Source organism: Helianthus annuus, chromosome 14, assembly GCF_002127325.2.
Source record: "Helianthus annuus cultivar XRQ/B chromosome 14, HanXRQr2.0-SUNRISE, whole genome shotgun sequence".
Lineage (NCBI taxonomy): Eukaryota > Viridiplantae > Streptophyta > Magnoliopsida > Asterales > Asteraceae > Helianthus > Helianthus annuus.
The window spans coordinates 23993826-24012141 of NC_035446.2; the positions used below are offsets into that span (position 1 = coordinate 23993826).

General features: G+C 36.2%; 2 long non-coding RNA genes across 11 annotated transcripts; one reads left to right on the top strand and one right to left on the bottom strand.

Moving 5' to 3' along the window:
- Positions 1–8952: 8952 nt before the first annotated feature.
- LOC110908214 lies at positions 8953–13984 on the bottom strand. 10 transcript variants are annotated; one of them, XR_002574286.2, is made up of 10 exons: positions 13851–13982; positions 13642–13695; positions 13439–13549; positions 12971–13018; positions 12423–12564; positions 11790–11899; positions 10729–10813; positions 10550–10591; positions 9929–10015; positions 8953–9337 (listed from the first exon to the last, which is right to left on the bottom strand). It is a non-coding gene; the product is annotated as an uncharacterized LOC110908214 (long non-coding RNA). The 10 variants fall into 10 exon arrangements; XR_002574284.2 differs by lacking the exon at positions 8953–9337 and adding an exon at positions 9686–9845; XR_002574285.2 differs by lacking the exon at positions 8953–9337 and having other exon boundaries at positions 9686–10015; positions 12423–12630; positions 13851–13984.
- A 1757-nt stretch (positions 13985–15741) lies between these two features.
- On the top strand, positions 15742–16932 carry LOC110905363. The gene is made up of 3 exons (XR_002573052.2): positions 15742–16449; positions 16538–16616; positions 16707–16932. It is a non-coding gene; the product is annotated as an uncharacterized LOC110905363 (long non-coding RNA).
- The last annotated feature ends 1384 nt before the right edge of the window (positions 16933–18316 follow it).

Below are 18316 nucleotides of genomic sequence, written 5' to 3' on the forward strand. Positions count from 1 at the left end.
CCAGCTAATCCGAGAAAAGAGCGAACTTCTGACGGATTCTTTGGCGTAACCCATCCCTTGACTGCCTCAATCTTTGCAGGATCAACGTGTATACCCCGACTATTCACAATGTGACCCAGAAATTGAACCTCCTCCAACCAGAACTCACACTTTGAGAATTTGGCGTAGAGTTGGTTTCCCTGAAGCAACTCGAGAACCAATCGCAAATGCTGCGCATGTTCGGCCCTCGATCTGGAATAGATCAGGACATCGTCGATAAATACAATGACAAAACGGTCTAAGAACGGTTTACACACGCGATTCATTAGATCCATAAAGACCGCGGGTGCGTTGGTCAAACCAAAAGGCATGACAACAAATTCGTAGTGGCCGTATCGGGTTCGAAAAGCGGTTTTGGGTATGTCTTCCTCTTGAATCCGCAACTGATGGTAGCCTGAACGTAGATCGATCTTGGAGAAACACTGAGCACCTTGTAGTTGGTCAAACAGGTCATCGATTCTTGGTAAGGGGTATCGGTTCTTGATGGTCAGCTTGTTCAATTCCCGGTAATCGATGCACATTCGGAACGTCCCGTCCTTCTTTTTGACGAAAAGGACTGGTGCGCCCCATGGAGAAGTGCTCGGGCGAATGAAGCCTTTTTCAAGTAACTCTTGGAGTTGGTTTGAGAGTTCTCGCATCTCAGATGGAGCGAGTCGATACGGAGCTTTGGCCACTGGGTTGGCTCCTGGAATAAGGTCGATTCGAAAGTCGATATCACGACTTGGAGGTAATCCAGGAAGATCATCAGGGAACACCTGAGGAAATTCTCGGACAACGGGGACATCCTTGACTTCAACTTTCTTTTTCTTGTCCGTCTCTGCTACAACAATGTTGGCCAAAAAGGCTCGATACTCCTTGCGGAGATATTTGCGAGCTTGAAGACAGGACATGAGCTTGAGATCTTTCGCAGTAGTTTCACCATAAACACATAGAATATCACCACTAGCTAGCACAAAACGAATCATCTTATCGGAACACACAACTTCAGCACGGTTTTCACGAAGAAAGTCCATGCCTACTATGACATCGAAACTTCCGAGCTGCATTGGAATGAGATTAATCGGGAATATATGATTGTTGAGCTCGAGAGTACAATCACGGAGCACAGAATTGACAGCAATGGTTCTTCCGGTAGCGATTTCTACTTCGAAGGGTGTCGAAAGATAAGAGCGCTTACGTCTAAGAAGCTTCTCAAATTCAAATGACACAAAGCAGTTATCGGCTCCAGTATCAAACAAACATGATGCATATATACCATTCACAAGGAACGTACCATTGACCACGTTGTTATCAGCTTGAGCCTGGCGTGCATTGATGTTGAAAGTTCTGGCGTGAGCGGCTTGTTGTTGAGGCTGTTGTTGTTGTTGCTGGGGTTGTTGAGCTTCTTGTTTCACCACCCTGTTCGGGCACCGGTTTGCGAAGTGGTTAGGGTCACCACATGCAAAGCAGGTCCGAACATTGTTTGCCGGGGCCTGTGCAGCTTGAGGAGCTTGAGGAGCTGGGAGTAGAGCCTGGTTGACAGCGGCTTGAGCTTGCGTTTGACGAGGACCATAGCGGCAACTCGCAGTGAAATGCCCGTAAACGTTGCAGTGGGCACAGTATCGGCAGGCCACACCCACCGGGTGATGATAGGAACATGTAGCACAGAGTGGGTGGGGGCCGGTGTACGCACGCTTCGCTGGCGGCGCATTGATCACTGGCGCTGAACGCTGTGGTTGCTGCTGTTGTGGCGGTACTGACTGAAGAGGAGCAGCATTGGTTGCGGCGGCGCAATTCTTGTTCTTCTTTCTTCTTCTCGAGGACTTGGAGGCTTGAGCAGTGGTGTTATCGGTTGATGCGGCAGTAACTTGGTGCAACGATTTGGATGGCTTATCCCAGAAACCAGCCTTAACTCGCTTGTCGTTAATCTCGGCAGCGAGTAGGTAGGTTTCCTTGATCGTTGCGGGCTTGGAGGCGTGAACAAAATCTGCGACACAATCCGGAAGAGCACGGATGTATTTCTGGATGGTCATGTCAGAAGTCTTGACCTGGTCGGGACATATGATACTCAATTGCTTGAAACGGGCTGTGAGACCAGCATTGTCTCCCTCCTTTTGCTTGATACTCCAGAACTCATCCTCCAACTTTTGGCGTTCGTGGGGAGGACAGAACTCGTCCATCATGATCGCTTTCAATTCCTTCCACGTCAGCTCGTATGCAGCGTCGTTCCCGCGCTTGTTCCTTTCTGCGGTCCACCAGTCCAAAGCTCGCGACTGGAAGACACCGGTAGCATTGAGAGTACGGAGGTGATCTGGACATCCGCTTTGACGAAGGGTGACTTCTACCGAGTCAAACCAATGAAACAGAGCCGTAGGGCCATCTTCACCGGTAAACTCTTTTGGCCCACATGCCTTGAATTGTTTGAAGCTAAAAGTAGCTTTGTTGGGATCTTTGGGCGTGAGGGTTCGGGATTCCTCAGATGACTTGCTTGCGTTCTCGAACACATCACTGACGGCTTTTGCCACGGTCTTAGAGATGATAGCAGCCAGACGTCGATCTCTTTTCTCCTGGCGGGTAAGACGCGAGCGTGATCTAGGTTGTCCAGATGACGACATGGTCTGCAATAGACATCGTCACAGGCTCAACACAACGAATTCGAGTCTCACACGTTCTTAGATCTCTAAAGCTTAGAATCACGTCGCATCTCTCGTCACGTAACACATATAATCACATAAGCACATAATCATAGAGGCACATAAGCACAGAAGCAATTAGGGCACATAAGCACAGAAGCAATTAGGGCACATAAGCAATTAAGCAAATAGAGCACTTAATTTCCTAAACACGTACGAAATTTTATCACAGAGGCTATTAATGTCACGTAATTCCTCCTAATAGTACGCAGTAGCACACGTAGTTTCCTGACAGCCTCTAAGTTCTGAATATGGCGGTCACATACGACACATCGAGTAGCATAGTATGGCGTAGCGTAGCACACTGGTTTCGTTTAGATCACATCAACAGGGATTTGAATCGAGATAGGATAGCAACAAAGGTCACGCAGATTGATAACAAATGGAGTAACCAACAAATCTTAAAACACGTAAACAGGTAAATCATATAAAATCAACAAAGCAACACTCAAAATCGGAAAATGGATTGTCTGCGGCTACTAGACTTTGACTAACCATGGCAATTTAACTATTCTCAGTTGACTTGTCGTCACTTTCGACTCTAGGGGACATGTTTCTGCCTCGATTCTTGGGCATTACGCATGCACATTCTAGGCCATACTCGTGAGTTCAGGTCGTTGGAGTCCGTCAATTGCCTTGGCGAGATAAAATAAAATCGGAATAACTGCCAAGGTTAGGGTTTCACCCCTAGCTCAGCAATTTCTTCCTTGTTTTAAGAAAATTTAGAGGAAGTTTTCATCAATTTATGGGTTTCAGCCCCGAATTTGGTATAACTTTCCCCCGTTTGTTGATAGAAAATCACACAAAATAATCGGCAAAGATTTGTAATTTAGGCAGGAATTTGCGGGTTTCACTCCTAATCCCGTCCAATTACAATATTTGGCTCGGAGTTCGAATGTAATGATAGGATAGAAGGAAACAACATAAAATAAGCACATAAACTTGGTCTCTTGGTTCCTAACTATAGTCTAGGTCTCTAAGACAGCGATCCGGACTAGATCGTGTCTAACCTAATTCCCTATAGTTATGGCTCTGATACCAACCTGTCACACCCCAACCGATGGCGGAATCATCGGGGCGCGGCACTGAGCGAAACAGATTGTTCAGAAGTTTCCACAACAACTATCATACAATTCAGTTATATAACACGTCCCATACCGTGTCCCAAATAATAACAAGTTATCATAGAAATCAGCTAAACAATATGGGAACTGTTCCGACAACTCAAGTTCTTAATTATTACAGACCGAAAGTAAATATTGTTTTAAGACTTCTAGACGGCTATCCGTAAATCTTACTGACTACAGGTGCCAGTACAAGATCTACAGATAATTATGGCCCTGGAACAGATACGTGGACACTGTCCTAAGGTCACGGGCTCCTAGAAGCTTATTATTGCCTCGCTTCCCTAGCACGCTAGTAGCTTAAACACCTGTCACATACGTTAAAATAAAAGTCAATACATATAATGTAAAGGTGAGTACACAAGTTTGATATAGCATATAGAGTTCGAATAGTTTACGCATAACCAAGCACGTACACAAGGGCAAACGATGCATGTAAATTATCAACATGGGACCATCGATACCAACGACTTCGAGTTGACTGTCCGAGACAGTTCGCAATACATGATTACCACCGTAATCCATGCAAGTAATTGTCCTTAGCAACCCCCGTGTGAACGGGTGCTGAGTCCAAACTATAGTACTACGTTGCTAAAGCAGGCAGATAGCACTCCACGTGTAAACATAATAAACAGCAATCATTTAGGCAAGTAATACATGCAAGTAGGTTAGCGTTCAAATAGTTTGTGTTGTTTGTGAATTTGATAGATTACGTATGTAACACCCAAAAGTGCTGAAAGCAAAAAGGGATCGAGTATACTCACAGTGGTTGGTTGTGGATTGAAGGGAGCACTGAGAATAGTTTAGCCTGAATAGTTCGATAACACAACGATGAGTAACGCGGAAAAAGTAAACAATGTACTTGGATCGAGTAGGCCATTCGATCGGACAGCAGTTCGATCGAGTGGGCTGTTCGATTGGTTTGAAAGTCCGTTCGAACATCCATTCGATCGGCCGGCTGGCTCGATCGGCTGGTTCCTTCAAGTGGATTGTTTCTTCCTTTGATGAGAAGGATGTGTTTGTGTATGATGGTTTGTACTACCTTTCAAGTTGGCCGATCGAACAGCTGTTCGATCGGTTAGCCCAACCGATCGGCTAGCACTTCATTGTTTTCAAACATGTCACTCGATCGGCTGGCATGCTCGATCGGGTGGCATTCCAATGTTTCGAAAAGTCTAAGTGTTTTGAAGTATAGTATCTCATGATTCGAGCAGTAATGATTACAATCGAGTGGCATAGTCGATCGAACAGTACCTCGTCAATACTACACTTCATGAGTTTGTGGGACTAAGTGCTAGTCGATCGGTTAGCCTAGTCGATCGGCTGGCATAGTCGTTCGGTTGGGCTGTTCGATCGAACAGCCTAGCCGTTCGGCCAGCTTCTCGATTCGGTTAACCTTTCACTTAACACTTGGTTATTCCCGTTAATTGTTGATGTTTTAGAGATATTTTGACTACGAGTTGAACCACAAAACTGAAGTCTCCACTTAGCCTACTGACTCGAGCAGGAATCACCCAAACTCGGTCAGAGACGGTTTGGAACCTAGGTTTAACATTTAACCCGGAATCGGTATATCTCTCGGTAGAACCCGAATCTTGAACCATGTGTTTGTTTAGAATGGTTTGCAAATCGGTTCAAGTCCCGTTTTCACCTTTTTGAGTGTAAAAGAGTTGAAAGATAGATGAAAACCCATCTTCCAATCCTTTTCCACCGTGAAATGTTAAGATCTTTGGAAGATTTTAGGTTATTTATGTGGAAATCGGTTAGATCTAGCTTATTCATGGTTGAATGAAGTCAAGAACATGAAGTTCTTGATGAACACCAAGAACACCATGATGACATCACTCAAGAACACCTAGATCTTGGTGATTTCATGGATGAAATTCAGATTTTGAAAGATAGAAAGATGGAGAATCGATTAATGAACAAAAACGTACAAGGATTAGAGCGAAATACTTACCGGTTTGAGAGAAATCTGAGATTTAGTGAGAAGAAGAGGCTGATCGGTCAGAGCTTTTCCAAAAGTGGAAAGCTTGACAAGGACAGCCCTATTTATAGGCTTCCAAAAGAGGAAAGGGTCAGCTGATCGAACAGCATCCCTGATCGAGCAGCTGTCCGATCGAACAGCCTGTTCGATCGGCTAGCCTGTTCGATCAGGTTGCCCTGTTCGATCGGCTTGCCTTGTTTTGAGTGTTTCGCGACGATTTTTGATATCTCGACTTCGATGTTCGATGATTTAAGAATGATAGAATTCCTAATCAAATTACTTTTAGTTCCAACTACTATATCTAATATACAAGCATCCTTACAACCATTTCGGGTTTGATTTCCATTGAGTTTGATTCACCTTTGAGTCTTGATTGATTTGATTGATTCACCACACACTTTAACATAAAAGTAAACATGCACAAGTAACACATAAGGCACACACACACGTAAAAACAGCATTAAAATCCCCACACTTGAGTTCGATGATTGATTTGATTAGCTTGATTATTGATTGACTAGCTTTATTGCGTTGTTACATCCTATCACTCACAGTCGGTCGTTGATTCACAGTTCGATTATCGTCCGATTAGTTTGATTATACAACACTTACTCCAAATAATACGAAAATCAAAATGAAACTAAAATGAAATTAATCTTTATTAATCTTTAATTCCAATAACAGTCAACACTTGACTTTGACTTGACTTTTGGAAAACACGGGGTGTTACACGGTGTGAAGTGATTCGATCGGAGGGCCTTCCGATTGGATGGCCATCCGATCGGATGGTCATCCAGACGGATGACCATTCGATCGAATGGTCCTTCGACCGGATGGCTCGAGTAAGTTAGTTTCCGACTTTTCGTTTCGTGCGTTGAGCGTTGCATTGCGATGTGAGTTTGCAATGCGATAGTATTAAACAATAGTTACACAAATAACATAACTCCTAATAACCATAAAAGTAAACCTTAAATTTCGAGTTCGCGATGAGATTGCGTTGTGATTGAGTTGCGGTTGTGTTTGCGTTTAACACCTTTAACATAATTAAACATGCACAAGTAACACATAATAGCACACATACGTAAAACAATATCCAGAACCTGTGATTCGAGTTGTGATGCGAGAGCGATGTGATATAAATAGATCAGCATTTAATTACGTTTATTGCATTGTTACTCCACATAATACAACTAAAGTAGCGTAAATTAAAGTATCGATTATCGGGTCGGAGAGTACAATCAATAATTAAGCCAGGAATGACAGATCTGATTAGCAATCTTTTCTTCCTTTAACTTTGACTTTGACTTGTACTTTGAATTCAAAAAGTCGGGTTGTTACACACGTGGTCTGCTGGGGTTGTCAGTCTGTTCACCAGCTTTATGCATGTGGGCTGGGTAGTTCGCGCATTGGGCGGTCGGCTGATCGCTGCTGTCCATGCCCGGGCATACCACTTATTGGTTGGTTGCGAAAGTCAAAGTGACAGTCCCACTTGTATAGCAATAGGATGCGGTTTTGCACCGCATTGCTATGTGTGGTAAACTGAGCACAAACCAACACTTCCATTGTGGCTCCGCGCGCGTCCGCGCAAGAACACAGCATGGAAATGTGTTTGACAGAAAGTGAATGTAGTGAACTACTATCATCCTTGATATTAATTACCACACCACTTGTATGTTGTCGAAAACAATCATTTTCATATACAAGGTGAGTCTTCTCATTTTTCCCTGAGAGGGAAAGCAAACTGGGTTCGTGCGTGTCCGCACGAACGGAGGTAAATTCTGTCGGTAGGGGTAATGAGCCAGGTGATGGTCAGTCGCACCCAAACCTGATGCGAGATTTAGAATCATACCCCTGTGAAGTCATTACTGGAATTACATAATAAACTATTGTTAAAAATATCATGCATGCAACATAATTCTTAAACAAATACGAATTACGATGGAATCCCAACAAAACAAATGTCTAAAAACGACACATAATTCAAAAGTTCGATATGGTCAATTTAAGTTTCTTGACTTTGTTTCATCATCTCTTCGTTTTGTTTTCGTACTTTGTTGTTTTTGAAGTAATATTGCTTGTGGTGGTTTAAGTTAAGTTTCAACAAAACAGGGCCGAATTTCGGATATATGTCATCGGGACGCCTAATCGCCAAGGGTTTATCAAAATGGAAGTCAATTGAATAAAACCCACTGTCTTAGTTTTCAGTTTTCACCCCATGTATACCAAACCTCCATTTCATTAAACCCTCATGCCAAGCCCATCAAACTTACTGGACCAACGAAGTAACCATTGGACTCAACGAAGTGAAACCGTCTAAACTCTAAATTGGTTATCGGTTTGGTTTCATGGTCAGCTTTTTTGTTATCTTTTGATTGGTCAGTTTTAAAGTTTTCAAACCGTAACGAACGGTTTGGTTTACGGTTTCAAAAAAGTTAAACTATATTAAAACCAAACCAGACTGTGAGATTTTCAGTATATTTGATGTCCTTTTGATATCCTATATTATAAGTATTTTAGTTAAATGTCATTTTAGTCCATTTCCTTTGGGTCATTTTGACAGTTTAGTCCAAATGTTTCATTTTTCGCCTGTGGGTCTAAAAGGGTTTCACCTTTGCCATTTTAGTCCACTGAGTTAACTTCATCCATTATTTCTGTTAATGAGAGGGTTCAAGTTAATAGAATTACATATAAAATGACCGAATTGTCATTCTCGTTAACAGAAAAAATGGATGAAGTTAATACAGTAGACTAAAATCGCAATGGTGAAACCTTTTTGGACCCACAAGCAAAAAATTAAACCTTTAGACTAAACTGACAAAATGGTCTAAACCACTAAGACTAAAATGACATTTAACTCTAATTATTTTATTATTTATGTTTCGTATTGGGTTCAGTAAAAAATAAAACTTTAATATGTATATTGTTTCTACTCATTGTTTTTTTTTCTTTTACATGATTATCTATTGTTTATTCTTAAATCTAATTATAATCATGTGTTGTTTTTTCTTGTATCAAATCAATCAAATGAAATTGTTTAACGAGACGTAATGAAAAGGTTTAAGAGAAATAGTTTTACTAGCATAAATGAAATTGTTCAACAACTGGTAATTGCTTTGTTCCTATTTTGATTTTCATTTAATAGTGACATAATGAAAAAGCTTTAGATGACATTGTTTAACAACTTGACCAAGTCAACACATGTCTGGAATTGCATTTGTGATCTCAGACTACATACTTAAAGCGACTCTGATGCCTCTAGAGCCTACCTCCATTGGTCCCCCCTCTCAAATATTGTAACCAGATGCAATAAGCCAACAGCCGATCCATCTCTTCTACTTCTGCTTGGGAAAATGGATGCATCCTCCAATTGAATGTCACATCACAGTGGTATATTCGCAATGAATACATTTTACGACCACTCCAAAGCGAACAAAGTCGAATACTTTAACCATAGGGGGGTTTCATTCAACCAGCAGTCCAACCAAAACGCAATATCACACCCGTTGTCGCCCATCCTGCCCCAAAGAATACTTACTGTATCAATGCCCATAATTGCCAAATCACTTGACACTCTAAATACTTGTTTCCACGGACCTGCTTGGGTCATCTTGGCCAGAATAAAAGACCAAGATCTTGAGTTACTATGAATACTCATATTACCACGAATACTCAATATAACAACATTCCTCCATAACCCGTCTTTGTCTATCTTAAACTAGTTCTATACCCGTCCGGTGGACGGGTAGTTTAATGTTATAATGGCAAAACTATCTTTCTTGGAATTCTAAACCAAAATAGTATATGTTTAAGATAAAAGCACAACTCGTTTAACTTATGACCAACTTCAATAGAAGAAACACAAATAAAAAAATAAAATATCATATAACTTTCTAGTTTTATACATGTTCGCTTTCCGGGGAGTTTAATGTTGTGTATACATGCTCGTTGGCCGGGGAGTTTAATGTCATAACGTCTTCACTAATATTATCAACAAAAAACATTATAATTTCTCGAATATAATGACTGCATTAATAACATATATAAAGTTTCGGTTAAACTATACAACTAACTGCTTAAGGATTTAAGGTTGTAAATAAGACAATAACCTTAACCATATGCAGATGGACCCTTGGAGCATGTTTCTGAGCCGTTCCAACTACCAATACTAATTTTGTGACCTCTTAGCTCATAATCTGATGAAGAAAAAAATAGTTAAATGTAACCATAAAACGCAATAAATAAAAATAATAAGAAAAATAGGAAAAAAGTGCACTGGGATCCTGGTAAACCAAAGCAGGATCTCCTTTGTTGTTTGTTTGTTAATTAGTTTATTTCTCAATGTTATAGGGCCACCAACCCTTATAAGCTCACATTTTTGCTTAATTCTCCCAACCTATAAACACAACCACCACTGTCCCTATAGCTGTCGCCACTACTTCCACAAAAACAAATGTAGCGGATGAACCCAATTTTTTATTCTTTCTTTTCTAAAACGACTCGTTTTAACCCAAACCAAATTGAGCTTATATAAACGGGTAATGTGGATAGAAAACACCTAAACAGTCCTATAGACTATTAAAGTCCATCATACAAGAAACATATAGATAGATTCAAGCAAGTTTTCTTCTTAACCAATCTATTCAAACAGATTTAAATCTTCAAATTGTGACTAGATTAATAATAATCAAGTAATGAATCAAAAGCAAAGAAAGAACCTATTTACTTACTGGGCTAGGACTCCAGAAAGTAGGGGACTATATGATCCATACCTATAACCAACAAAAACTAAATCACCCTCAAATACATAAAAACTATGATATTACAAAAATACAAATCATCAAATATTTGTAAAGATCCAATACGACGGGCAGGTTTAACGAAATCAGTGAGTAAATTGCAACCATACCTCCTAAAGCATAAGACCTGGGAGGCCTTGGCTGGCTTCTTGCAGGTTAATGTTCAGCATTTGTTGAACTATCCTTCTGTAAAAACTGGACCTTGGTCACTTGGTATGTCATGTCTATTAAAACTTCATTATACCAGATTAGTGTTCCACTTAATTTATCTACACTGCTTCAAGTTAGGACCATACGGATCAGTTTTTAGTTAGTAGTCTTAAAAAGTGGGTGCACTAATGTTGTATTATTTTTAATAATGTTATAAATTTTATTTATATTAAATTGACAATTTTATAATGAAAACTTATGGGAGGTAGATAGTTTGGATTGGTTAAAATGAATTGTCATTTCGTCTCAATCTTTCTTTCTGTATCAGAGATCTCATGATTTGTACAATGACAATTGTTTTGTTGGTACTGCTATATGTCTGTAGGCATTTCCTTAAGATTTTGGTAATAAAAAGTAAAATAAACAATAACAGTGGTTGACCGAAGAGAACAAAAGTAATAGTAGAAACTTTTGGTGTAGGGGCTACAAAATTTCTTGACAAATTTTTAATCGGGAACCTTGGATTTTGAACAAAACTAATAGTTCTTTGTAGTGAATAAGCTCAAGAAGATGGCTTTACAGGTAAAATCTTCTTTTCTTTTTCTACTTTGGTGGTACATTAAATGAATTTGGATAAATGAATTAGTCGCTAGAAGTTTGGTGGCACATTAAAACTTATACAAACTAATTTGGAAGTTGTTGAATTCATAGTACAACTTGAAATATGACTGCATCTCTAACTTGAAATATGACTGCATCTCTAAGGCCTTCCCTCTCTCACACACATATACATACAACATATAGATATATATTTTAGGCCCATCCCCCATTTCCTTACCTCCATCCTCACACCCGATCTACGTGTCGCTTACGTGGCGGATCATCCTACAAGGATGGGCCTCTACCATACCGCATAGCCTAAGGGATATATACAATATATCTCATGTTGGATTACATGTTAAAGTTCAAAATTAGTAACCTATCTTAATCCAATGTAAATAATATCAAATAGATTATTCACCTTTACTTTGCAGTATATCCTCATCCTTGCTTTGACTCCTATCTTTTCATTTTGATCCACCACTCTTCATGTCTTCCAATGTTCTTGTACCAACAAGTTCAAATTTGGAACTGCCAACTTACAAAAAAAGGCATAAATAAATGGACAAACCACATGAAACAGAAACAAACTTCACAATTTGTTTCCATTTTAGCAGCCAACATTAAGTTAGGAGCAAAACATAAACCAACTTCAATTTGTTATAGGGGTGATGTTTTGAAGGCCTGCTATTTGATGGAAGAAGTCAGTATGATGATAGTTTATTTCGAAGAAAGTATGGATCTTATTGACATTATTTTACTTTGTGAAGCTGTATTAAAAACGTTCAACATTGAAAGTCAGCAACCTGATGTTGCTTTGCTGAGAAAAAATCAATACAGAGACACCAGGCTACGGATATATAAAGTGGCTTATTAAATTTTGAAAGCCAACGGTCAAATAATGGCAATCAAAATGATACTGTACACTCGCTCACTTAACTATTAAAACAAAAAGAACCCGCTCAGTAAAACTTAAGATTAGGCAAGCACTTTCGTTTATTTTAATGAAAAAGTGGATGTATATTCTATGAGGGTTAAGACTCAAGAGACTTACTGTGATAGACTAACTGAGATGCCCACCACCAATGAGACTACCATTTTGGAATTTTTTTGGGAAGACTTCACCGCCAAACTTTTCATTACTGTGATCCTTCCATGAAATGTACCGTTTGTTTACCGGCAACTGGTTGTTGTTACTGAAGGAGAAACGATAGGTTGCCACATAATGATTGCCACATTAGACAGATCTTGTTTGGGTTAACCTATTTAACTCGATTAATTAAACAGGTAGGCTTGCTAACTTTTTTAACCCATTATTACAACCCACCAAACCGATTAACACGTTTATAACTTGATTATTAGCCGCCAACCCATTTGACACGTCTAAATAAACGGTTTAAACAGGTCGTGTTCAGATTACACGATCTTAAGTATGTGTGGGTTAGGGTTGATGTTTTTGACAAGAATAAAAATATGGGTTCGGTTCATGTTGAATTTAACCTGCCAACTGACACGATTGATAGATTCAACTTTCAAACACCACAACATAAAGTTTTCAATTACAGTATAAAATCAGTAGAAACTAAGTGCTGAAACACTGACCTTGAATTTGTGTAAGATGGGGTGCCGGCCTCTGTATTGTTGCTGCAACTGAAATATTGAAAAAAAAGTTAAAAATTTAAAGCAACATTGCTAAATAATGACACAAGTATACTCTTGATTTAGACCTAAGAATACATAAATGAATTCAATGCTTCTTAGTCAACATAATTAACTACTATATATTAATATAAATCCGGGTTTTGTACTGAGAAAACTAAGTATCACTTTAACTCCAAGAACAACAGGATGATTCCAGTTCATCCACAAGATTAAAAGTAGAGCAATTGGTATCGTCAGTTTCTTTGCAAAAATCATGAAATTGTGTGAATTGTCATCAGTTTCTTTCTGAGTTCGCCCAACATCCCCATGTTATAAATTAGAGGTTAAACAAACAAACAAAACTGAAATTAATCAAAAGAAACCTAGAATTATATCATAATATGGCTGAAATTGATGTTAAACAGATACCAGAGCCCAAACAGTGATCCAAGCACCACCGTCACCACAGCCTTACTTCTTCAACGCCGCCACGTCACCGGCATCACCACTATAAAAAAACCGATGCCTTAACCTCGAAACCTAACAAAGAAACAAACCACAATTCAACCACAACCAAAAATTAACCTTCAACATGCAGAGGAAAAAAAATCTAAGATAAAAGAAGACCTTACCTTCAATTTACAAATGCAGTCACCTGAGATCAATCCGCAAATAAAATTAAAACCCTAAATCAATTTATACAGATCAGAACAGAACATGCGATGCTTCTGAAATGTTAATGGAACCCTAATTTAATATATATCGTTAGGGATGATTGGAAAGTAAAAGCATTTCTAGATTTGATTGCTACATTAAATCTGAATGAAAGCACATTTATTACCCGAATATGAATGGTTATCAGTTTCAAAAGAAACATTCAAGTTGGGGATGAAGGATTCAATTTTTACATTGATGAAGGAAGGAACTGCCGTTTCAATAGGATATGGATGAAATGTCCTATATTGCTCTCAAATGTCTTAAAACTTTAGATAATGTGCAACTTTTCCTTAAAAAAAAAAAAAAAAAAAAAAAAAAAAAAAGATAATGTGCAACTTTACCCCCTCTAAAACAGCTTGTATTCTCTTGTACATAATGCTGTAAAATTTATACGTGTGTAAAATGACCAAAATGGTAGAAAACCCAGTTTCTTTAATATAGTAGTATAGATATAGATAGATTTTCTCAAAATGATAGGTCTTCGAGGCCCTTTTGGTATGTCAATATGGATTAAATATCATGACCGGCTAAGAGGGACTGGGTTGGGATGACTCGCCCCATTTTTTTTAATAAAGCTCCTAAATAGAAACTTTTATATGATCACTATGCATGTTTTTAAATGGTCATCCTTTATTTTTTTTAATAAAAGAATAGGTGATGGTAAACACTTTTTAGATAAAAGTTTCCCTTCTAATAAATATGTTAAATTAACGATATCAATTATAGGTTTCTTTTGATAATGTTAGTCATTCAAGACCCTTATTGTATGATAGGTTGAAATGGATAAGATTCCACGTGCTCAAAAGGGTTTTGGTTGGGTTAACCCATCAACACTTTATTTTGTTAAAGTTCAATAACAGTAATATGTTAGATATGAATGTAAAAATCTATATATATTCTAAAGTTTAGTTATATGTTCTATTTTAAAACCAAAATTTATGGTTGTTTTAAATGCATCATCCTATAAATATCCTATTAATTGCATTTAATTTATATTAAATAAATAAGAGATAAGATAAAAAATAAAATAAAATAATTATATATCAATAATCATTAAAATTAATATCATCAATAACACATTATACTAAATAATATATTATAGATAAAGGTAGATTAGTTTAAAGTTAACTTTGATCTTAATTTGTTTTAATAATTGGTTTAAAGATAATTATTCCAAACTTATGATTATTCTATAAAATGATCTTTGACAAGGTAACCATAAATTTAAATTTCGAAGTAACTAATATATTAAAAGTAGCTCAAATATAATTCGTAATAAAAACACAACAATATATTTTCAAAGAAAACATATAATAAAAAAATAGGTAAAGGGATCCAAATGATATCAAATATTAAGAACTTATCCATGATATTAGTATCAGAATTTAATAGATTAAGATAAAATTTAAACCCAAAGATCATAAGTATCATAAAAATATCATTAAATTAAAGTTAAAAAGTAAAGAAAAGAATTATTATTATAATATTAAAATAATAAAAATATATAAAAAACTATATATATTATTAAAATATTAAAATTACTATTTGTACCGATACCAAACAAGACCGTACCGGTATTTTCAATACCAGTACCGGTTGACACCAAGTTTATCCCACCCCGTGACACTAAAAATCATTAAATTAAAGTTAAACAGTAAAAAAAAGGAATTATTATTATAATATTAAAATAATAAAAGTATTAAAATAACTATATATATATATATATATATTCTAATATATTATTAACAAGATTTTGGCTAAATTAATTAGATTATTATAAATAATAATAATAATTTACAAATAAAACAACACAATTTGCAACAAAGCAATGCATGAAACACCATATTAACATATAGTACAGTACATTAATGCTAGAACCTAATCTATGGTATATTATAAAGCATTTCATAAGGATACCAACCAAATTTAAGTAATTACAATCTTTTATACTTATGGTACAACAACTTAATGATGTTAGTAAGGGGTGAAATGGTCTTTCTACATTAATATTAAAAAATAAAAAAAATAATTATCTATATCTATATCTATCTATCTATACTATATTATAAAGCATTTCATAAGGATACCAACCAAATTTAAGTAATTACAATCTTTTATACTTATGGTACAACAACTTAATGATGTTAGTAAGGGGTGAAATGGTCTTTCTACATTAATATTAAAAAATAAAAAAATAATTAAATGAGAATATAATCACAATTAATTATAATAATACAATAATAAGTTCGGTTCTTAAATGCAATTAATAAACGAAACCTATTGGGATAAACCGCAAAAGCACTCCAAAGGTCCAATTTCAATCAATATGTAATAAATTTGACCGATTAAGGAATCTCCTATCATTGCTATAAATTCACCATTTCACTCAACATCAACTCCTTTGTCTACTATTGTGCGAGTTAGAGTCGAAAAGAAAGAGATAAGAAAGAGATAAGTTGATATGAAATTTATTTATCTTGGTGGAAAGGTGTGTTCTTTTATACCCATTTCAACATTTATTCGAAAAAACTTTGGTTTGTTTCTTAAAATATTCAAATGGGATAACAGTTTTCTTTTACATAATCTATGAGTTTATATTGATGTTTTATTATGTTTTTGGTGATTTAGTGGTTTTTTTTTTCAAATTATGATTTTATATTACATATAAAGTATACACCCAGGTTATTGAATACAAAAAGACAGACACTTCATACTTCATCAAGGTACCCTTGCATGACTATAGTATCTGGAACCATTTACCAATGTATTGTTTAATTGTTCATAAATTTATAGTCTTTTTCCTTTTTGCAGCTTCATGTATATGGAGGTGTAAAAGGGTGGGTACGAGAAAAGTTATTCATTTGGAGATAGACATTTATTTGGCCTATTGGTATTTCCTTTTTTAATTTCTACTTTACTATTTTTTTAAACATATGATGCTTTTGTGTGATTTAATTGATACTATATATAGGCAACATAGATGCAGAGGAAATATTTGAGGAGGTATTGTTTGACAGGATTGGGCAGCAAACTTTAAGGGCTCGGATGTTTTCAACCCGCGCAAAAGATTTAAATTGATTGCGTTTATCTATACTATCGTATAAAGCATTTCACAAGGGTTCCAACCAAATTTAAATAATTGCAACATATTATGCTTATAGTACAACAACTCAATGAAGTTAGTAAAGGGAATTAGTCTTTCTACATGAGTATAAATTGATAAATACAATTAAATTGATAACTTTATAAATTAAGTATTGTTAAATACTTGATAAAGAATTAAATCATTTGACTTAGTTGAACATCATCACCTTCCTCATATTTACATTGCTTTTCCATTTCAAGTTCTCCGTAACCGATTACTTGATTGAATTTTATAACTAAGTCATTATTATTTGGTTTAGTAATTGCTAAACATCATACAAATAAGGTTACAACCTTTTTTGCAATTTTATCAGATAGTTGATGAACATCATATGAAATAAAAATAAAAATAAATAATAATAATAATAATAATAATAATAATAATTAAATATAAAAAAACTTAATCAACGTTATTATGAATTTAATTATAACTATAAATGGTTTTAAAACTTAAAAGATGCTAACCAATTAGAAACGAAATTTACTAAAAGGTAATTTCATGGGGTATTATTATCTATAATACCTAATAATTGCAACAATAATGATTAAATAATGAACTTAATTACAGATGGTTTAAAACTCAAAAGAATGCTCTTTGCATCTTACCTCAAGTCTCATGGAATAAGGTTCAAATGATAACCATTGCATAATTAGGAACCACTTTTTAGCCCTTGGATCGTATTTTGATGGTTGAGACCTTTAAGTGCAATATCTATATCTCTAAGATGAAGATAATGTATGGTAATGAAGATTTGGAGCAGCAAGAGGTAAAAACAGCCCGAATTTTTCCTTTTATAAATTCGATTCGATTCGTGAGTGTTAGTGTGTGTGTTTATATTGATTAGGGTTTCATCAAATGCAATGTGAGGGTTTCCAATCGGTGTTTATACAAATAATATAGAACCCAATTTTTATGTATGTGTATGTAGTGTGTAGTATGGGGTCTTGCTTACCTCATTCAAGGAATAACAATGAAAGACAGGGGTCATTGATTTCGAAAAACTCCGCCCCTTTGTTCGCCTTCTTCCTGATTTTAAGTTACGGTGAGTCAATTTCCTTTTTTCTGATTCTAATCGATTAAGAACTATACGTGATTAACCAACAAATTGTGGTAGATTTTATGTTTCTATTGCAGTATTTGGATTGAATTGACTGTTGCAATTTAATAATCGTCAGTTATAGTTCGTTTTTTGAATATAGAGAAACACTGACTTATTTAAGGTGCTTGATTTGGGTGAATAGTAGCAATATAAACTGCTATTGTAATTTGGTGTGATATTCAATTCAATATCAGCAACCTAATCAAATTGTTCCCTAAACATAGAGTAAATGTGTTCACCAGCAAGATAATAATATGTACTAATTTTCAATTATAAGAGACTTCTAATAAGGAAATATAGCTATTAGGTTATGTCAAGGTAAGCATAGTTTATAAAGAATATGTTG